The following is a 13543-nucleotide window of genomic DNA, read 5'->3' on the forward strand; positions in this document are numbered from 1 at the left end:
GCACAGGGTGCCCGGTGTGGGGCACCACCACCAGTGTGATAGAGCTTCTCAAACACACAAAGCAAGCGTGGCTCATTTTGGAGCGCTACTTTTTAGAAACTCCCCAAATCTATCTCAGATCTCTGATTATGGGCCGCATTTTTTCTCTGTCTGATTTATACCCAGTCTGACATTCCCCCAGTGATTTATTGAAGCTTGTTTTAAAAGCTGGCATTCTATTTGTTTGTTTTTTCCTTTTCAGCCTGAGAGAAATTTGCATGAGATGGGGGCTGCTGAGGCAGAGAACTCTACTTCAGGCTGTTAATTCTGTGTCGAAAGTCCAGACTCCAATGGCTACAGCTGGGTTACTGCAGTAAGTCACACGGGGTCAGAGCAATCAGGACGACAGGTGGGAATATCAGGGCCACTTGCAGTCTGGGTTCTGTCTGAAAGCAAATTTCCCAATGTTCAGCACCAACACAGACTACAGAATTGCCCCAAAGTATATTCTCTAAGAAGTGCCTTTGGGGAAAGCTTTCCCAAGTATGTTCAAAAGGAGCCAGAAGACAAAGACATTGTTCCTTTGGATGCTTCAGTAGCTGTGATCACCTGCAGGCATGTGAGGTTGATACCCTCAGACATGACAGCTAGAGATGGATGGATTCTCCTTACTCTTCAATACACACACACGACACGCACACACCTCACAGCATTAGAGTTTAATACTGGTGGGGAAAGAAGCTGTGTTCCTTTCAAAAGGATAGCTATTCTCTTTAGCATAAGTAAAAATAGTCCGTAGTACCCGTCCTTGGTACTGGAGTCTCTTTCAGAACCATAAAATCAGCAGGTAGCAGATATGTTTTATGGGCTATATGTCACTTAGCATAGCCTGCACATCCTCATCAGTCAAGAAATAAGGGAACTAAAGCAATTGCCATCAGAGCTGAAAATGTGGCACCCTTGGCTCCAGGTCTGTCCTCTCCTGGGCAGGCAGAGGACAAGCTGCTTGCCTGCTTCTTGGCAAAAGAAAATGGAGCAGAGCAAGCACTGCTGTATTTGTACATGGTACAGAAAGAGCAACGTTAGGCTAAAGAAAGGTCTTCCTTGAGGCTCAGGAGAAGCCATCTGCCCGTGGGCACCGAGGCCAGAGTACTGGAACCACCTTCTGAAACATCTGCTCAGACGAGAACTTGATGCTTACCACACTGGCCCTTTCACTCTTGGAATCAGAACTGCATTTAATTATTTCACATCTAAGAGATAAGGAATCTGTACCTACTCATAAGCCTAGGATATGTGTCTGAGCAGTTTATGGACTATGTATAACTGCTTGCAGGCCACTAAGGTGTTCTGAGAACCGGACTCCATGAACATGGAGTCGAACCACACTAATCGGTGAAGAAATAAGCCAAACCTAACACATCAGCTGAGATGGCTATTTCACTCACAGTATAAAAGAAAAACTGTAGAATTTTAGAGCTGGAAGGGGAAAGAGTGATCCTCTTGGCTGGGTCCCTCATTTCACAGGTAGAGAAATGGAGATGTCTAAGCAAGTCCAGCTGCTTGTCTGAATAGTGAGCCTCCTTAGACCATTTCTCGAATAGAGGATAAAAAAGAGAAAACAGTTCTGCTCTGCCCACGTCCACAATTTCAGCCAAAAGTGGACCAGCATCCACCAAATACTAACGTGAATGCCAGTCTAGCAACTGAAGCAATCTGGATGGATTCCACTCATTCAGGTCAACTCACCTGGGTGCCATAAATCAGTCCCAATTCACCAGATCACAACCAGGGCAAGGGGCTCCAGCTAAGTGGGCCCAAATAGTCTAAAAGACAAGGTTAATAACCAAGATGTTGCTTCTTCAGCTTTCCAGTGTTGGACCCAAAGGGCTCAGCAAATTCCCTTTCCCAAGATCGTTGGCTTGACACAGTTGGGTCAAAGGTCACTGTTCTTCCCTGGGCTCTCCTATTCATGTGAGGAAAGAATCACTGAATATTTATTGATTATTATAAGAAACCTAATAAATATGACAGAAATTCTCTGATTTGTCTTACTTTTCCTCTACAATTTAGATTTTTTTAAAGGAACTCAAAGCCTTTACTTTTAAAAGGTCACACTGTGTCATCGTGACCAAAGTTAGAAAGAAATCAGCTCTCGTAAGTCCCCAATTTAAAATAATTGGAGAAAACAAAATCTTGTTCAAAAATAAGGAAAACAATAGGACCTTTCTTTATAAGGTGGACTCACCATCAGCAGTGGGTGAGAGAGCTGAGTCAGGAGCCAACATGACTCAGCAGTAAAGAATGAGCTTAGATGGGTCAGAGGTGGGTTCAAATTCCAGCTACGCCACTTATTAGCTGCACGATGTCAGGTGAGTTGCTCAACCTCTGAGTCTTGGTTTTCTCACCTTTAAAATGAAAACAACTAAGTAAAGTCATTCTGTAGAATCTCACTTACGTGTGGAATCTTAGAAAACACCCAATCAGGTTGCAGGGGAATAGGTGAGGGTGTCATAAAGTACAAACTTCCAGTTATAGGATAAATAAGTCTCGGGGATCCGATGCACAGCACGGCGACCATAAGTTAACAATATTGTTATTTACAAGTTACTTTCAGATCTAAGAGAGTGTAGATCTAAAAAGTTCTCATCACAAGAAAAAGAATAGAGGTTATAATTGTATGCTGATGGATGTTAACTAAACTTATTGTGGTAATCACTCTGTAATATATACCTATTATCAAATCATTAACTATATTGTACACTTAAAACTAATCCAATATGTCAATTATATCTCAAAAATAAATAAATAAAATGAAAATAATTTCACCCGCTTCATAGGATTGCTGTGAGGATTACAGGAGTTAATATGAATGTAAACCACCTGACACTCAATGCCTATCCAATGAGCATGAGCCTCAGTCCTGGCTCTGATATTTCTATCTCAGTCTCATTCTTTTCATCTTCAAAATAAAATAGTCAAAATAAATAATCACTAGGATCTATCTTGACTGAAAGCTATATGAAAAGGAGAGTGCCAAACTCTCCACTAATCCCATCTCTCTGATGGCCAATGGGAGAGAAATAACTTATATAATATTGTAGCATTTTCAAAGTGGATGCTCAAAGTATTATCAAATTTTATCACCCCAGAATTCCTACTCCTTTATGTTAAATAACCAAGACAATCTTCCACATTTGAAAACTTCTCAAAACTTTCTCCGCATTTTACACTCGACTGGCACCGCCCAAGATCAGGGCCCGGTCATCTAAGTAGGATGTTATGTGCAATCATCTTGGAACTGGTTCTTATGCTTCCATCGTCTCCTTTCTCCCATCACCTTCCACAGCCATCAGCCGTCTTTGCAAAACAGAACCAACTGTGCTCCAGCACCTTCACTGCTCTCTAACCGCCTTGGCTACAATGCAAACTCGTGAACAGGCCTCACCTGTCCCGTGTTCCAAACACTCACATTCCCGACTCAAATGTCTCCTGCTCTCTCCACCAGGAATTCTACTCTGATCCTCCACAGCAGTCAGTCCACACGTCTCTTACAGCATTTGCCTCAAGTCATAAATGACTGTCTCTACTGCTGAACTGTAGGTTGTATCTCTTCCACCTTTGGTTCTTAGCCTCTTGAGCCATGTTAAGGCATGCATGTAGTAGATAGTCCATAAAGTCTTACTGAATTATTACTTAATTGGTTAATTGGTTTCAGCCGGCCTTTAGTCAAATATATGCATGAAGAGAAGACGCAGGGCTGGGCAGTTAGGCAATTCATTTTCACAATATCTTTGATTAGTCAGCTATCACCTTGGAAAGTACAGCAAGCTGGAGGCAGGCCCATGAGATGCTGGACACCAGCCTGGTTAAGTTTTTATTGGGCGCAGAGAGCAAGAACAGCCCTGCTTATAATTGTGCCCAGGGAACTTGGGCAGAGCAGAGCTGTCTTCTTTTGTCCTCCCTTCCCTCTCTTCTTCTGTCCTCCCTCCCTTATCACCTTCTCCCTCTTATCTCCACCTTTAATTCCTCATTCACCCAGTAAATATTTAGTGAGTGCTTATTACGTTCTAGGTACTGTTCTAGCTTTAGAATACTGCAAAATGAAACCACTAGCTTACATTCTAATGCAGTGCACCTTGAACCTCAAGGTCATATGAATCATCTGGGATCTTGCCAAAATGGCAGAACTGGACTCAGAGGGCGTGGGGTGGGGCCAAGCACCTGCATTTCTAATATGCTCCCAGGTGATGCTGACACTGCCAGTTTGCACTCTCTGTAGTAAGGTTCTAGACTAGAGCTCTGTTTCTCAACCTTGGCTGCACACAGAAATCACCTGGAAAATTTTATAAAATATTGATGCCTGTGTCTCTTCCCCAGTATTTCTGATGTAATTGTCTGGAGTGCAGCATGGCGTTTGAATTCCTAAAAGCTCCCATGGTGATTACAATGAACATCGAAGGTGGAGAACCACCGTCCCACTGGGAGATGTAGAGAGAAAATAAATATTTACTTCGGATAAGTACTATGAAGAAAAATACAGCAAGGTAAGTACAACAGAAAGCTAGAAAGCATATTATTTTATATTAGGTTGTTGGAGAAGTCCTTCTAGGAAGGTCACATTTGAGCAGATACCTGAAAGATGTGAGGACTAAACCCTGCAGTTATCTGAGGGAAGAGCATCCTGTAGCAGAAACAGTATGTGCCAAGTCCCTGAGGTACGAGTATGCTTGGTGTGACTGAGAACAGCAAAGGAGACTCACATGGAAGAACATTCACTAGGAGACTTTATTAAAGCAATGGTTCACAATCATAGGAAAATACTGAATCTGATCTTAATGGTAAGTCTAGGCACACAAGGCCTGAAGGAGTTCAAAATGAGTAAGGTTTAAAATCTAAAAAGCACTTTAAGAAGGACAAACATTTGGAAGCAAGGGAAATGCATGTAGCTATGTTAAGTCATTTAATCATCACAAGAATTATATGATAAACATCATCATCCAACTGAAGATGAATAACATCATCTCCATTTTTAGAAATAAGTGACCAGAGGCTCAGAGAAGTATATTCACTTGCCCAGGGCGACATTAACTCCAGCCAGCATGACTTCAAAGTCTTTCCCTTTACATTGTGTATTAGTCACACTGGTTGTTCTCTCTGATTCTCACTCCGCATGTGCCCCCTTCTCAGGCAGAATGGGTGGGAGAAGGAGGGCACGAGTTGGAAGCAGAAAGGAAAGGGTAAAAGTGAGGGAAGAGAAGAAAACTTCAGGGGCAAAGGAGGCAGAAAAAGAAAAGACGAGAGAAGCGTGGAAGGACAGCTGCCTCCTTCCTACATGGCTTCGGCTCCTGACTGTTCACAGTGGATGCTCCTGAAAATCCAGAAAGACGGTATAAGAGTTAATTTACGTGTCAACATGGCAGGGCCATGGAATCCAGATATTTGGTCAAATACCAGTCTAGTGGTTGCTGTGAAGGTGTTTTTAGATGAGATTTACATTTAAATCAGTGGGTTTTGAGTAAAGCAGATTCTCTTTAATGTGGGTGGCTCTCATCCAATTAATCAGGTGAAGGTCTTAAGAGAAGGCAGTCCCCCAAGGAAGAGGGAAGTCTGCCACCAGACTGACTTTGGACTTGAACTGCAACACTAAATTTTCCCTGGGTTTCTGGTCGACCAGACTGCCCTACAGATTTTGAATTTGCCTATTTCCACAACAGCATGAGCCAAATCTTCCCCATCTCCCCTTCTACACACACACACGCACACACACACCCCTCTATTAGTTCTGTTTCTCTGGAGAACCCTGGCTGCTACAGACGGGCACAGCCAGTAATATCATCTCCCTCTGTGATGAGGAGGTACATCTCCGAGAGGCCCCACTTCAAGGAAGGGATAGGACTAAGGCTGGCCTCCAGGTCCTTTACTGGAGCTGGCATTTCTTCTTAAGTCTCGGACCAGGTTAAAATGCTGAAAAGAATCCAACCACACATAGAATGCTTTTAACAGCATTTTGATCCCTTAAAATGAACTGCGTGGATGAAGGAAGGAATAAGGGCAAAAGCAAATAAAAGGAATGTACCTCACTCTGCCTATGGTTGGTGAGATCACTAGCCTTCAGACTTCCAGGATTGCTAAAGAGTGAGACAGGAAGGTCCAGGCTGACTAGGGTTCAAACTTCCACCTGAGGATTAAACAAAATGCTTTGTTTGTATGAGACTGCCCGGATGGGCTGGAAAATAATGATGGAGAATTAACACAATCACAGATGCCATGCTAAAACTTCAGTATTAAAAAACACCAAAAAAGTCTGGAGTGTGCTGGAGCCTTGACAGAACAGGAGACAGAAAGCGGAAAAAACAGAGAAAAGTGATTCAGTGATGCAATTCCACCCACAGGGGAAGGTTGGGAAATACCATACAATTCTTCTTCAAAAAATGTTGGTCAAAATACTTACTAGTTCAAAAATAATGAAGAAAGCAAGGAAATGACATAAATCTCTACTTCAGATGAGTATTCCTCTGTATTTTATTCATTTTTTGAGAAATTAAGAATGTGCCCCTAAAAGGACCCAGAAACTATTGTTACCTTGTAGGACTGACATTTTGAAAATGCTTTAGGGAGAAATGTTTGGAAAGCAGAGGGAGGAACGTGGAACTCCCACAGAAAATAATCACATTCACAAACATTCTCTTTCCTGCAAAAAGGAATTTGGGGTCAAAAACAATCTCCTTACATACCAGTGTCTACATGAGAGGACGAGAGAGAGGGAACCAGGATATATGAAGAAAAGGGAAAGATGGTATTATAAAAAATAAGTTTCTATACTTAAATGGAATAACTTCTGCTCTCTCTGCAGTTAGGGTAGAGAAAACCAATCTTGTAGGTAGAGATAACTCCTAAGACTCTTGGTATGTGAACACCCTCTCAATGTACTGCCATTACAAAAAAAATAATAATAATTAATCTCCACGAAAAGATGGAAGTCATTCCTTGAGAATCGGTTTTAAAAACTAAGTGGTATGGGACTATTTCACTTCTTACCCGACAGGAAAAAGAGTTAAAACCCCTAAAGAAACAAGACTAATGGGCAGAGTTAATGTCGAAAACCTGGAGAAATATGGTTGGGAAAAGAAAAAGAGAGAGGCAAGACTAATCCAAGCTCAGTTCTCTGGGGACACCCAGATCTCCACAAGAATGCCCAAAGAAGTTTTGTGTTTTGTGCCCAACTCTATTGGTGAGTAGTGGTTATTCCAAAGGGTGCTATGATTCCTTAACAACCTTTGCATGGTTCTGGGAGGGAGAAGATGTGCCAAATATTTGCCATGGCTTGCTGAGGCCTTGGACATTCATTACCTGAGTCAAGTATGGAGTCAAGTATACACTGTAGCCTGGAGGACCCATCTAAACACAAAGTAGGGGGTGGCTTCCTTGGTGTGACCTGAGGGGAGGTTCAAGACCCAACCTGCCACTAACCATCCAGTCTTAAGGCCTCTTATAGAACTTTTCCTTGGGCTCAGGAACTGTGGCCACCAGAGGCTTCTGTCAAAGAATCAGAGCTTTCCAGGAAGGGTCATAGCTTTCAGTTAGCAGGGCGCAGGGCCCTAGGGCGATGGGTGTATTTTAATAATGGCCATATTTTACATCTGCAGAGCACATTCTAGTTTATAATGTATTTAAAAAGCGTAAGGAATGGGGGATCTAAGGTCAGATTGCCTGGATTCAAACACTACGTCTATGACTTTCTTGTCTTTTTCTCACTGCAAAGTGAGCATGATGACAGCACCTGGGATTTTTATTGTCATAACAAGGGATAAACAAGTAAAGCACCTCAATTAGTGCCTGGCACATGGCAACACATAACAGTTTGGTGACTCCCCCTAACCCTGGCACAGATGAGGAGAAACAAGCTCAAAGGAGCTAAATGTCTTTCCTGGTGACGAGCAGAACCAGGGTTCTGTACAGAAGGTATGGAGACCCACTGATGTGACTGTACACATGTGCTGGGAAGAGATGGGTGTACAGGGAGAGGATGGGAGGTAGGTAACTGAGTGACCAGAGAAAGCCATAGTCCTCTGGAAGGGAAAAGAGTACTAAAAAAGAGAAAAGAGTACTCTAAAAGGAGAGAATGTGCTTTGCTTCTATAGAAAAATCATCAAGGTGTGATATGCTGTATTAGTCAGGGTTTTCCAGAGAAACATAACCAATAGGATGTGTGCATATATATGAAGAGATTTATTTTATGGAATTGGCTCATACATTTATGGAGGCTGGCACGTCCAAAATTTGCAGAGTGGGCCAGCAGGCTGGAGATCTAAGCAAGAGCTGAAGCAACAGTTCAAGTCCAAAGGCCATTTGTTACAACATTCCCTCTTGGTCAGGTGAAATCAGTCTTGTGTTCTATTCGGGCCTTCAACTGATTGGATGAGGCCCACCCGCATGGAGAGCAAACTGCTTGACTCAAAGTCTTCTGATTGAAATGTAAATCTCATCCACAAACACCTTCAGAGAAGCTTCCAGAATAACATTTTAGTACTTATCTGGGCACCGTGGCCCAGCCAGGTTGACATAAAATTAACCATCACATAGGCCCTTGATGTTTTGCCTTCAGAGATCCCATGTCCCAGAAAATTATGAGATCATCAAAGAAAATATGTAAAGTTCTCCAAAAACTTTCAAAAAAAGAACAACAACAACAAAAAGCCAGAGAATTAAACTGACGAAATGCAAGATGGTGGCTAACTCAGGAAGGGAGATGGGGTGGGAGGGGAGAGGAACTCACGGGCAGCAGTACTGGTGATGTTCCAGTTCTTAAGCTGGGTGGTGGTGAATTCTTAGGTGTTCATTTTATCGTTATGCTTTGTAACTCATGCATCTCCTTATGTATATGTCAAATATCACATATAACGTAAAGGGGGTGGGGGAAATCAAGCTTTCAGGCCATGTAGTAAGACCACTACCTCAATACAGCCTCCCCTGACAACTCCTTAAGAGAAATCAGCTTCTCTGCGCTTCCTGTCTAGTCTACCTGTAGGCTGATGTCGCTGGGAGGCTTTTCACGTGCTTGGGCCTTCCCTTCTCGCGTGGATTTTAGTCCCTTATGTTCCAGGATAGTTCTTTACAACATCTTTTTATTCCCCCATGGAGTCTGGCTGAATGTCTGAGTAACTCAATAAAAACTCACCGATGGCTGAAAAACAAGGTGGGTGGGGGCAAGGATAACAAAAATAAACCAGCGGAAAGGCAGCGGTGCTTAAGCGGCACTGGGTTTCTGCTTTAAGGAAAGCAGTAACAGCTCCAAAAGTTGGCTGGAGAGATCAGAAGCCAGGCAGAGTCCCATGTACGATTTTTACAGGCCTGGAATGAAACTATGCCCGTTCCACAAATGGTACCTGTGTTAATAAGGATAACACGGCCAGGCTTGTAGAGGGGATGTAGGCGAGACAGGTGAGAACACAAATTATCGTGATGTCCGGACTGTGAGCAGTCAGAGGGAAGCATTTCCCAGGGATGCGGCACCGCAGCCCCAAGTGTCCATAAGAAAACACAGTAAGGCACCATGGCACTTCTAGCCAAGTCCCCAAGCAAACTTCCGACCTTTCACAAGGTTCTTGTTCAGTCTAGTCAATAGCTAGGAAGATAACAGGACACTCCCCCAAAAACCCAACAGTGAGGAGTGCTCATGTTATCTTTAAATCCCTAGTCCACACTCTGTTTTCAGTTTTCTCACCAGGACTCCTCCACCCTAAGCCTGAGATCCCCCTATTTGTCCATGATCCCCGGCTCTGACTTATTCCAGTTTTGGTTAAAGGAGATCGAGGCTTTGTGTGGTGGTGAGAGCTCTGTCCTGTTTAAAACAAAGGATAACCTGGGGAGAAAGTACACCTTGTCACATATGTTTACCACACACAGAAGGCTGACGGAATGCTAGATGAGGATAATTTCTCTACTAATGATCTCTGGGGAATCAGGCTGGGAGAATGATAAACACAACTGCTGAGAGAAGAATGGATAGACTTCCATTCCGACAGCTTATAAATGGATTCTGTTAAAAGGTCATTTCATATACTATAATATAGAAGGCAAGAAGGCTGAGATTCAAATTACCGTAGCCATGTTTCTAGTTCAGCCTCATCAATTAACAGGTGAACGTGGCCTCTGAAGTGACAAGAGCAGCTCAGTGACTTGTCAGGCCACTGTGAGAACTAGAAGCAGTTCTCCCCACTCCAAGGCCAGTGCTCTTTCTACCATGACGTGCTCTAGGGTAGATAATTTGGCCGCTCGCCACATATATGAGTTTGTGTAAACTGGTACTGAATCATCAGAAAGATCCAGATTAGAACACATAAATCTACATGAAGGAGGTTAGAGGGTGGTAATGAGGGGAAAATAATTCTCTCCTTACACCAAGAGAAGAAGCATCGTCGGGGGCGAAACCAAACTGAGCACATTTCATGGAACCACCACTAGGACCTACATAAGTTCCAACAATTCCAAAATTTCTCACATTTTGAAGAAAATGTTCCTTCACAGTGGCGGAATTCTCCACACCAGCCTGCTGTCTGGGATGAGAAGGAATGAGTGAGAGCATTAAATGCATCACCGGAAATGCAATGCACAGAATAAAAAAGGCTGCGTCCAACTCACACTGAGGAATCCTGCAGTTCAGACGGGGCGTGACTCCCACAGCCGTGCTCTGAGCTAAGGAGACTGCTTCTGAAAGCGTAAGGCCACCAGCCACATCAACCCTGGTCCTGGACGAGAAGCCCACAATGCAGAGTTGCTTTACTATTTCTGAGACTACCCATTTGAGAAGCAGAGAAGGAAAAAAATTTTTTCTCACTAACACTTTTTTTTTCATCTCTAGCCTCTTTTATACTACTGTTCTTCTAGAATCTGAAATTGAGTACTTCTGTTTACTTTCTTATGAGTTCCCTGAGGTCTGATTGTTGATGTCTGTGCAAGTCAGTGATTAGCATTCTGACTTCAATTCCTTCTTCAGAGTCAGCCAAGGAGCCCAAGAAGTTGGCCACAACCACTCCCTGGGAACAATAGGCCCTTTCTACAAAATACAGGTTTGTCTTCCTTTTCAAATACACAGGAGTTGGTCCTCTGGCGGAGAGGCCTACCTGACTCTACGAAATGTTCACTGTGAAGCAGAGGGCTCCCCAAATAAGAGAAACCAGATGGCAGGTCATATGTCTGACGAAGTCAAGATTTTACCTCCAATTCCATTTAATAGAACTCAAAAGGTAAATTACATGCCCCATCAGAAAGCAAATAGATACAGCCATGGAAGCAATTTTCCTGGATGTACCCAGCTCTTAACAGTCCAGGTCTGGAAGAGAAGTTGGGCTGTAAGAAGCAAGCATTACAGGGGTGCTCCCCCCACATTCCACCTGCCCATATAAGAACCCCTTTAGTGCCTAGTTCACTTATGACTTACTCTCTTATCTGCCCCGTTCACAAAACACAGTCCAGTTGGCCCTACTGTTTCTCTAGCACTTAAAGTTGGGGTCATTAGAAAACTCAGTGCCCATTTTTACGAGCCCTGATAACCAAGAAGGTAAGGAGGCCTCTCCACCACAGAGGCTCAGAGAACACCGAACCACTATTATACTGAGGAAAAAGAAATATTACCCCCCAAAAGCTGAAGTTCACAGGTCCCCTACTCTTTTTCTCTCCACCAGGACCACTTCATGAGAGATGATCCTGCATTTGAACTTGCTTTCGCAGTAAGAAGACATGGAGTCCAGTCCCTGCTCTGCCCTTTACGAAACTGGGCGACTTAACCTCTCAGTGCATCAGGTTCCCCACACGTGTATGAGGACAATAAGAAAGCCACCCTGCTCTTCTCACAGTTATTATCGGGATGGACCCAGATAACCAAAGCAAATATTTTAAAAGCTGCTTTACAAGTATAAGGCACCATTATTTTCATTCCTTTCATCAACATGGACATGGGGCCGAGGACATCAATAGCTCAGACATAAGACACAGGCCCATCAGCAGAAGGAACATTTGCTTCTTATCATCCCTGTCTCAAAGAGGGCTTGGCAGGGGGGCCCCGAGCCACTGAAGTCCGGGCCCTCCACAAGATTTATAAAACCATGGAAACTCAGGGAGTAACACCAAAAGGTAGGATCTCACCACTACAATAAATCTCTGAAAACGATTCTGGAAAAGTCCGTATGTTCAAGGCTCTCACTTTCGTTTCTCTGCACCTCCGTGGATATTAAAAGCACTTCAACACGGGCAGCTGGAAGCACGTGTGGAGGGGGCGAGCGTTCGGGTGGTCTGATGGCGGCTAGCGCTGTCTTTCCCCTGGAATATTCTTTTAGCTATGAGGGAACCCCATGGTTCAAAAACTTTTCCCTGAAAAGCTACATCAGTATGGGGCATTTTGGAAGGTGAGATTATTTAGATTGGGTGAAAACTTTGTTTTGGAAGAAGTGATTTTTTTTTTCCTTTTTTATTTTTTATTTTTTGCCCTTTTGTTAATATGTTCATGTTTTCGAGTTAAGTATCCTAAGGTCTGGGACTTCGTGTCCTTAAGTCACACTACACCAGACCAGACTAGACTAAATCAAGATCTTTTTTGACTACTCGGGGCAAGAAGAGTTGAACAGTCTAGAGCACAGAGGCAGTTTGCCACAAAATTGCTTTATTATCCCAATGCCGATAACCTAATCTAAAGCTGCTCAAAAAAACATCTGAAGGCCAGAGCAGAGAATATAAATAAAAGAATCCGATGCCATACATGCACGTGCACGTGCGTACACACACACACACACACACACACGCCCCACTACCACTAAAACCTCCACATAATTTCCACACCAGGAAACCTTATTAAGGAGCCTTTGGCTCTTTTTGAAAAAATTAACAAACTTTACCCAGTGGCAAATGATCATTAATTATTTCCCAGAGCTAGTGTGTCTGGCACTAGCCCATGTTGTCTCCTGTATTTTATATGATTCTATAGGACTTCCATTTTTAGCACATTCTTACCTAACGTACTGGCAACAACAGGGAAAACAGGCCTTGTGAATTCACTCTCCTTCCCCTTTCTCACAATTTTACCCTTTTTCTTCTCCCTTCAACCCCAACGCTAGCAATCCTTCCAGATGGCCATTATCCACTGACTGGTCTTTGAGCACTCTACTCTCTTTGACCTATTCTCATTCACTCACTCATTCATTCATTTATTCATCCAACCGTATTTCTGGAATACTTACTATGTGTCAACACTGTGGCTGATGCTAGAAATACAGTAAAGAACTAAGTGGCCCCAAAGACTTAAAAAATCATATCTGTAAAGATATTTGCACACCAATGTTCACAGCGGCCAGGACATGGAAGCAACCAAAGTGTCCTACAATAGATGATTGGCTAAAGAAGCTGTGGTACATATATACAATGGAATATTACTCATCCACGAGAAGAGATGAAATACTACTGTTTGCAACAACATGGATGGACCTCAAGATAATCATGCTAAGCGAAATAAGCCAGACAGAAAAAGTTGAAAATCACATTTTATCGCGTATATGTGGGATATAAACCT

At 43.1% G+C, this 13543-nt stretch overlaps 1 protein-coding gene across 5 annotated transcripts in view; it reads right to left on the bottom strand.

Annotated features, from left to right (window-relative positions):
* Window positions 1-13543, bottom strand: part of ETV6 (ETS variant transcription factor 6) — a 210097-nt gene that overhangs the window by 149677 nt on the left and 46877 nt on the right. The gene's annotated exons all lie outside the window — the stretch shown is intronic.

Source organism: Rousettus aegyptiacus, unplaced genomic scaffold, assembly GCF_014176215.1.
Source record: "Rousettus aegyptiacus isolate mRouAeg1 unplaced genomic scaffold, mRouAeg1.p scaffold_m13_p_2, whole genome shotgun sequence".
Classification (NCBI taxonomy): Eukaryota; Metazoa; Chordata; class Mammalia; order Chiroptera; family Pteropodidae; genus Rousettus; species Rousettus aegyptiacus.